Genomic DNA, 8,986 nt, shown 5'->3' with positions numbered 1-8,986 from the left:
CTGAGGGAATGACGATTCATAAATCTCAAGGCTGCACTATGGAAAAAATAGTTGTTCATTTGAGTAGAAATGTGAAGCGATCAATGTTATATGTAGCCTGTTCTCGAGCTACTTCAGCTAGTGGCCTTTATTTGGTTACATCAGATGGTAATTTCAATCCCCCAGCAAAGGTATCAGAAAAAAGTGCAGTTCATTTGGAAATGATGAGACTGTTAGAAAATAAATTGATACCCCAGTTCGAAGTTTTACAGTCACCAGGAGATGAAATTCAAATAATCTTTCATAATGTACAATCATTGCGTAAACATTTACTAGATGTAAAAGCTGATTGTATAATTCATTCATCTCATATTACATTATTCGTAGAAACTTGGGGCTCTCGAAGCGACAATTTTGAGTTGGAAGGTTTTGAGCAAGTGTGCAGAATAGACGGTCCCAATGTATTGAATGCAAATCCCGGAAGGGGTGCAATAGCATATATAAATTGTAATTACGTCAATGAATTAGATGACGGTTCCAATAAAGGTTTATTTATAGATAGTCCAGGAGGTGGACACTGTGAATGTCTTCAATTCAAAGCATTTGGTGTTCAATTTTTAACCGTATATAAATCACCAAGATGTCTTCCGAAAATTGCAGTCGAATGTATTAAAAAGGCTATTAGTGCAAACGAAAAGATTATTATTGCCGGTGACTTTAATATTGATTTTAAGGACAAATCAAAAAATGAAATATCAGAATACCTTCTGTCACTCGGTCTTACTCCGCGTATTCAAGAATATACAACAAGACAAAATTCAACAATAGATAATATATTTAGTAATATCCCTCTCCAATCAGGGACCATTCATACTTTTTTTAGTTACCACAAACAAATTTGGGTCAGATTTAAAAAAAACATATAGGTAACATCGTACGGAACCCTCTTCACGCGAGTTCAACTCGCACTTGCCCCCTTTTTTTATAGTAGATACAGTGATTCGAGAGGAAGGTTTTTGTATATAATATATGGAAAATGAAGTAAAGAAACACTGTTAATTTTAGAAATTTCTAACGTGATGTTGTAAATAAACAAATTCTGTAGTAGGTATAATAACTTAGTATCAGCATTGCACCCGTGCGAATGGGTGGTGGGTCGCTTGTATTTATATATCTTGGTGCTCTAACAATAATGATACTTTGATGATGTCGATTGAAATAAAAAGTAAAAATTTAGAATTAAAAAAAAGTCACAAATTGTGTATATTACGTCTCTTTTTGCAAAATAAACGCGTCCTTCAAATTTCCAAACTCTTATATTACAAGTAGTCCATTTATAGCCTGCGAGTAAGGCATATGTATGTATATGTATATGTTATGTACATATTATGTATGCTCTTGTAATATGAAAGGGATTGTTGACAAACATTAAACGGTCTGCGTATATATAATATATATATAATATACTCACAGATCAAAGAGCAAGTAAAAGTGTCATGAGTTGTTCTAACGAACTCATTTACAGCCTCCTTGGTATTTTTTCGTGTTAATCAATATTGGTTTATTTTATTAATTAATATTAAAAACAATGATTACGGAAATGCGACAATTATTGGTTTGTTAACGTTGTTTTTGGCGTAAAATAACTCGATTATTTTCATCAAATATATTGAGTAATGTATGTATTTACACTAAATTAGGTTATATTTGTATGTTTTCATGTAACTGATAGTTAATAAATAATAAATTTTGAATAGTGCTTCAGTTTAAAGCTTGAATGAACCATTCTAATCAAGAGAGAAGCTGTCAGCTGCTTGATTACACTATTGTTTAGAGCGCCAAATTACATAATATAAAGGTGTATTCGTCAATCCATATGTGGATTTGCACAATATCTTAGTACCAAATAAATGTACATTTATCATAACTTACAAATAATCAAGTGATAAATGCTAAAAAAACTAGACGAAAATGAAAATCAAAACCGAAAAATTTAATTTATAAACAACATATTACCAAGTAAACAAACTACCAAGTGAGCTGAGATGGCTCAGTTGTTAGAACGCGAGCATCTTAACCGATGATTTCGGTTTCAAACCCAAGCAATATATGTATGTGCTTAATTTGTGTGTATAATTCATCTCATGCTCGGCGGTAAAGGAAACCATCGCGTGGAATGCAATGCATGTGTCTAATTTCATCGAAATTCTGCCACATGTGCATTCCACCAACCCACATTGGAACAGGGTGGTGGAATATATTCCAAACCCTTTCCTTAAGGGGTGAGGAGGCCTTAGCCCAGCTGTGGGAAATTTACAGGCTGTTACTGTATATTACCAAGTAACACTTGCACATCTGACTCCACATACCACTTCCATAAACTTTTTAGTTCGCTACCCAAATCCCTTTCACAGATTATACAAGCAAATTACTAAAACCGATTACGTGCAATCGTATTAATTACAAAATTACGTATAATTAAACTATATTAACAAAATAAAACTCAATTTAGCGATACGGATCGCGTTCAAATGACATTTAATTTTAGTGTAAGATTTTAGTACTAATGCTAGCTTACAAAATACTTCACTTTCTTGAGACTTACGTAACTCACTTAAAGAAGCATTGCATAGTACAATCTTGCGTGGGATACGATGTTAGTATATACAAATCAATCATAATAAGTACGGTAATAAATGACCGCGCGGAATACTGACAACAATACTGGCGGCATTATAGCTATCGGAGCCCTTCTATTGCGAGTTGAATATAAAAGTATACGATACTTTTACTTACTTTTACTTGGTGGTAGGGCTTTGTGCAAGCCCGTCTGGGTAGGTACCACCCACTCATCAGTTATTCTACCGCCAAATAACAGTACTCAGTATTGTTGTGTTCCGGTTTGAAGAGTGAGTGAACCAGTGTAACTACAGGCACAAGGGACATAACATCTTAGTTTCCCAGGTTGGTGGCGCATTGACGATGTAAGGAATAGTTAATGTTTCTTACAGCTTCATTCTCTATGAGTGATGGTGACTACTTACCATAAGGTGGCACATACGCTCATCCTATTAAGAAAATAATATCTTTTTTTAATAGGAAACTGTCACGTCATTTGGAAATAGACGTGTGCTCTTTTATCTGCAAATGTTAGGATATACGTCCTATTGGGTCACGGTAGCATGCAAAAACGATCACGTGACGCCTATCTAAGAGATGAAGGGTTTTTAAGGGCACATTACAGTGTACTAGACATCCTTGGCACAGGGCAGTCCCATATTTTCACCTTTCAAATTTGGTGATCGCGTCCAGCGGTATAAAAAAGGACTTGTGTACTATATAAACAATAAGCAAACAGTCTTGGACTTAAGGTCACGCTGTATACCATTAGGTCTGTGTCGAATTACCGTTTCATCAGATTATTAGTCAGGGGAGCGTGCATCTGTGTGCGTAGCGTGTTGAGAATTCTACCATAACCAAAATCTGTGTCACGCCGAAAACTTTTTCTTTTTCTATTTATAAAATAAATGTATAACTGTATACGTCCTATTTCATTGCTTAAATGTAAATAAATTCGATTTAAATACGCTTCCTTGAAATAGAAAAAGTATTAACTCGACTTTTAGTTTTCTTGTAATGATTTGCTAAGGCTTGTTTAGAAGTTACCGTCATAGATGAGAGAATACAAAGATGTATCAAACAAATGAACCATAAAAATAATTTACAATGCTAATAAATACTTATTTACAGGCTTATCTTTAACAAATATTATTATTTAAAATAAATTATGAGAATTAACGAATTGTTCAAAATAAAATGTATATATTAACTTGATAGATCAGCGGTGCTTGCCTGGGTTTGAACCCGCAATCATCGGTTAAGATGCACGCGTTCTAACCACTGGGCCATCTCAGCTCAAAAAATCTAATGGTTGTAAATGGTTATAATGTTGGTAAAACATTCTACAAGTATTTAAAAAAAGTATATTTACCATGTTTTTTATTTTGGCTTAGTAGAGCTCGATATTTTGACATTTTCTACGAATGTATTATTCACGAGACTAACTAAAAACATTGTAAATATCCCGTTTTAAATAGTCTTAGTAAATACATTGTTTTCCGTAAACTTCGAGGCACTTCACTATCTATGGTCGCCGTAATCACAGAATTACTTTAATTTCAAGTAACTGTTAATAATCGATCAATGGCATTACACTGACACTAACGAATCGATTTGTTTACAATCTGTGTTAACACTTGCAACCGAATAAAACTAAGGTTTATAATTAGAAGAAGAAGTTTCAAGGTGAAATGAATAATTTTAGAAATTCGACTAAAATTTTAATTTTCGAATATCGTAAAATTTATCGACAGCATTTTATGTTCTATATATTTTGTTTAATCTGAGGACGATGTTTTAGCTTTTTAGTTAATTTTTTTTAATGTAATTTTAATATTTAATGTTTTAATTGTTTATTGCATTTTATTTTATGTATTTTTAATTTTATAATTTGGACATTAATAGTAAAAAAGTATTGCAATTTTATGTATTGATTTATATTGTTAAATTTAAATGTAAACTAAGGAATTATTACAACGTTTTGGAAGTCAAATAAAAAAAAGTACTGTAATGTTGGATATTTTTTAAATAAATAAACAAATATAACATATTAAAATATATTTCAATACTCCCGTATATAAAAGTACTCATTATAAATTGTAATTTATATTATCATTTTGAATGTCTTCTCTCTTCCCTTATATATAAAAGCGAAATACCACTTACAGATTAATTAAGAAATCTCAAAAACTATAACTCCTACAAATTTGAAATTTGTCAGATAGGTTGCAAATACAGCCATCCGCTAAGAATTAACGAGACTCCTAGGGGGGTAAAACGAGGAGAAGTTTGTTTTATAAATTTCGCGCGGGCAGATCAACAGGCTCAGCTAGTCTTATACAAATCCCAAACGCTTTTGTGTTTATAATTGATGTTTCTCGGTTTCCAAATAATGGCCGAGTGCCAAATTTATCAATAGGATAAATTAAAAACAGTCAAAAAAAGCCTTCGCAACATTTTCCTTTTAAGTAAAATGAAACACAACCATTAGCTGGAACATCGCTCACAAGTTGCACGATGAACCGTTACATCAGAGCCGCGAGAGATGATTGCTCTTACGTAAGACCTAGTTAACTGAGAACGAACTTGTAGATTCTTGTCGAATCTAACTAGAATCTACATTCTCAACGGGTGATTTAAGTTTTAATTAATCTTGTGAGGAAAAACAGCCGGGATGCTCTCGTGTTGTCATGCGCAAAAGCGAGGAATACAGGGGGCGAGATCACCTTCGCCCCTGAGGAGAAAGGAGGTCACTTGAAGGTCTGCTGATGCGTTAAATCCTATAGGCTATAGAATTGATAAGGATTCCATATAACCCGTTCCTCCCCTAGACCCCGAGGACCATTCTAATGGTTTCCCATTCGTGAAAAATAAAAGAACCTGAGTCAAATCAAAATATTCTTTATTTAAAAAGTCATAAAAACTCTTGATTCGTCATGTTATATTATTGAATTAAATTTAAAGCCAACACCGGTTCGGAAAGTAGATTCCACCGAGAATAACCGCCAAAAAACTCAGCAATTACTGTTTTCCACCACTTAACATTTTTACATTTAATTATAGAACTCCTACATATGGCAACTCTTAAAAATATACGAAATGAAGTAAGTATTATGAAGCAATAAATGGAAAAATGGCAAAGACATATAGAGTAGGATTTCTTAAAATGTAAATTACAGATTTGATACGGTGGATTCAAAGTTATCATTTCTGTTATGCAATAGATTTCCAAAGTATATTCTTAGGGCTTGTTATTTATTCATGAATTACATTGAGCCCTTAATTATATACAAATAAGAATTTTAAAATGTATGATATTATTAATTTGTATATTCTGTATTCTGAAGTATATAATTTAATATTCGAAATTCTATAGCCAAAATCTGCTTGGAGTACAGATTTAAATCGTTTATGTTTTCATTCAATTATTCATTTATTTTTTCTTAATTTTTTTATTAATTAAAGAAAAAAGTTTGCTTTACTTTAATGAAAAAATAAAAAAAAAAAACTTTTATCTCTATTTTTGAACGACTCAAAGCGATATCCACGTCGTAATCGAATTTTAAATTGCTTTTTAACGTCGTAACTCAGTTTATAATAATCCAAATCAAATCAACTAAATACAATATAAACACAAATATATTTCAATACATTTTAAACAGTAAACTGTTAAATTAATCGCCGTCTCCGTTGATAAAATTACAGTAACAATCTCGCAGATAACGATGTATTTGTAACACGCTCCAATCATCTTTACAAGTTTATGTAACATCATATACATAACACTATAACAAGTGTAATGATGCAGCATATTAAATATAGTAGCTGTGACCTAGAAATCATTGCTATTACATTGTAAATTATTTATTTTATCAAATAAACGAAAACAGTACAAGATAAAAGTTACGCAAGTAATATTAAAGCGTTTCTTTAAGACATACACAGCTTTACAGTGCGACTGTGTTCGCTTCGTGAAATTATGTCATATATCGTACAGAACTACAGAGTTACGGCATATTAATCGTCATAACTTATATGCTTTATAATTATAAATAAAATAATCATAAATATTGGACTACATAACGTACATTACTCTGCTCTCAATGTAAGTAGCTAAAGTACTTGTGTTATGGAAAATCAGAAATAACGACGATACTACAAACACCCAGATCCAAGACAGCATGAATTCTAATTAACTTTTTCTACATCGACTCGGCCGGGAATCGATCCCGGGATAGGGACTTAGAGTGGCGAGAATCGTACCCATAAAAACAGGTGTACACACTACTCGACAACGGGGGTTACACGCTCATATTCTGAAGTGACTTTCGATACTTTTCTTCCAGTATTCTGTTCGGTATCGTATTTAATAATCTCGTAGTTGAATCATAATTATGCAGCGACTATAAGAGCTATTTAAGGTGAGATTACTTTTTAATGTCTATCAATCCTGTAATATCTCCTATTTTATCGATAGCATTACAGTTCTACAAAACTTTATCCTTAAATAAAATTAATGTTAGATGCCTTTCTCGTTTTTTTTTTATTAACGTTGCGAAATCCCCATAACTGTATAAGTAATGTTGAAACATTAGAGCGTTAATATAATCACAATGAGATGTTATTTTGCAAAATGTACAACATAAATGCAATTGTATGTAAATAATTCTTCAGACCTTAGTGTTTGCATCAGATATTTTGACATAACTAAAATACAAAAAAGATACTTAAGAGGGCACGAACTTTTGCCTAGAAATTCGATAGCAAGGTAAATTAAGAAAATTTTCAAGCGTTTCAATTCAAAGAAATAAATAATAAATATAAATAATGAAAGAAAATTTTATATCTATATTGGCAAACACACGTCATAATCTCATATTCGTTCAGCTTGTCTGTGAGGTTAACTGGCGGATCGAAAATTAGGTCACTAGGATATTCTACTAGTGTACCGAATTGACAAATGACAGCAAGTCTCAGCTTTACCAAATAAAGACAAGCTTACTCGCGATATTTTTTGTTTGGGTATGAACGATATATCTCAATTTATAAAGATTAAACCGAAATAATACAAAGACGAATATACGTAAATATTTTAAAAGTGCTTTAAGATAAAAATATATATAGTCATTAACACGAGGACTTACCTGTAACTTTGGTTTCTATACCGGGCATTTCCACATTTATTTTTTAATTTCGTCTGATTAAATTAAAGCGTTAAAAATACCAAATTTATATTATAAATTAAAAAAAAACGTAAATTGTAATTAAAGACACTAAGCGTAGGGGCTTTAAAATCAAAAAAATCAAAATCAAAATAAACTTTATTCAAGTAGGCTTTTACAAGTACTTTTGAATCGTCATTTAACAATTAAGTGAAGCTACCACCGGTTCGGAAAGTAGATTCTACCTGCATTGCAAGCTTCTTCTAGATACTCATACTTGTCAGCTATTCTAATGACGAACAGCAGTTCTCACTTTTTCAGTAATGTTGCGTTTCAATTCAAAGGGTGAATGAGCCAGTGTAACTATTGGCACAAGGGACATAACATCTTAGTTCCGTTACGTAGTTAGTAGCGCATTCGTGACGTAAGGAAAACTTCCTACAGCGAAGTTATTTTAAAAAAAAATAAAGATATATATATATATATAGATAACCAAAAGCGCAGACAACGTATCTGTGGAGATATTCCTGTATTCTTAATAATCTTATTGAATACAACAACAACAACGGCCTGTAAATTCCCACTGCTGGGCTAAAGGTCTCCAAAGGCTAAACGCTGCGGGTTGGTGGAATACGCATGTGACAGAATTTCTATGAAATTTGTCACATGTAGGTTTCCTCACGATGTTTTCCTTCACCGCTGAGCACGAGATGAATTATAAAGACAAATTAAGCACATGAATCAGCGGTGCTTGCCTGGGTTTGAACCCGCAATCATCGGTTAAGACGCACGCGTTCTAACCACTGAGCCTTCTCGACTCTTATTGAATAAAAATATTTTATTACCGATATACATACGTCGCTAAATTATTTATTCAATTGTGATGAAACTTTCGTGTGTTATTGTAAGTGTCTGCAATACTCGGTCCAAAACATATTAATAAAAACCTCGATTACCCTTCAAACAAATACTTAATATGACGATAGTTATTCTACCCGTGTCAAGCCGGGACGAGTGGTCAGTTTTAAATAGATATAAATTATATTCAAGAGGCTTTCATAACATCACATTAACGAGACTGCAATCCTCTATGTCGTTAATAAAAATGGCATGAACACCTTACCTAATAATGCACGTCAAATGGTGGTCGCTGTAATGGTCACATCATTACAGTATTCTAAGCACTTTATGATGGATGGGCGTGTCTGGTCAAGGCTAGTGGCGTC

Source organism: Vanessa cardui, chromosome 7, assembly GCF_905220365.1.
Source record: "Vanessa cardui chromosome 7, ilVanCard2.1, whole genome shotgun sequence".
NCBI lineage: Eukaryota > Metazoa > Arthropoda > Insecta > Lepidoptera > Nymphalidae > Vanessa > Vanessa cardui.
Note: the sequence above shows the minus strand (reverse complement) of the source record.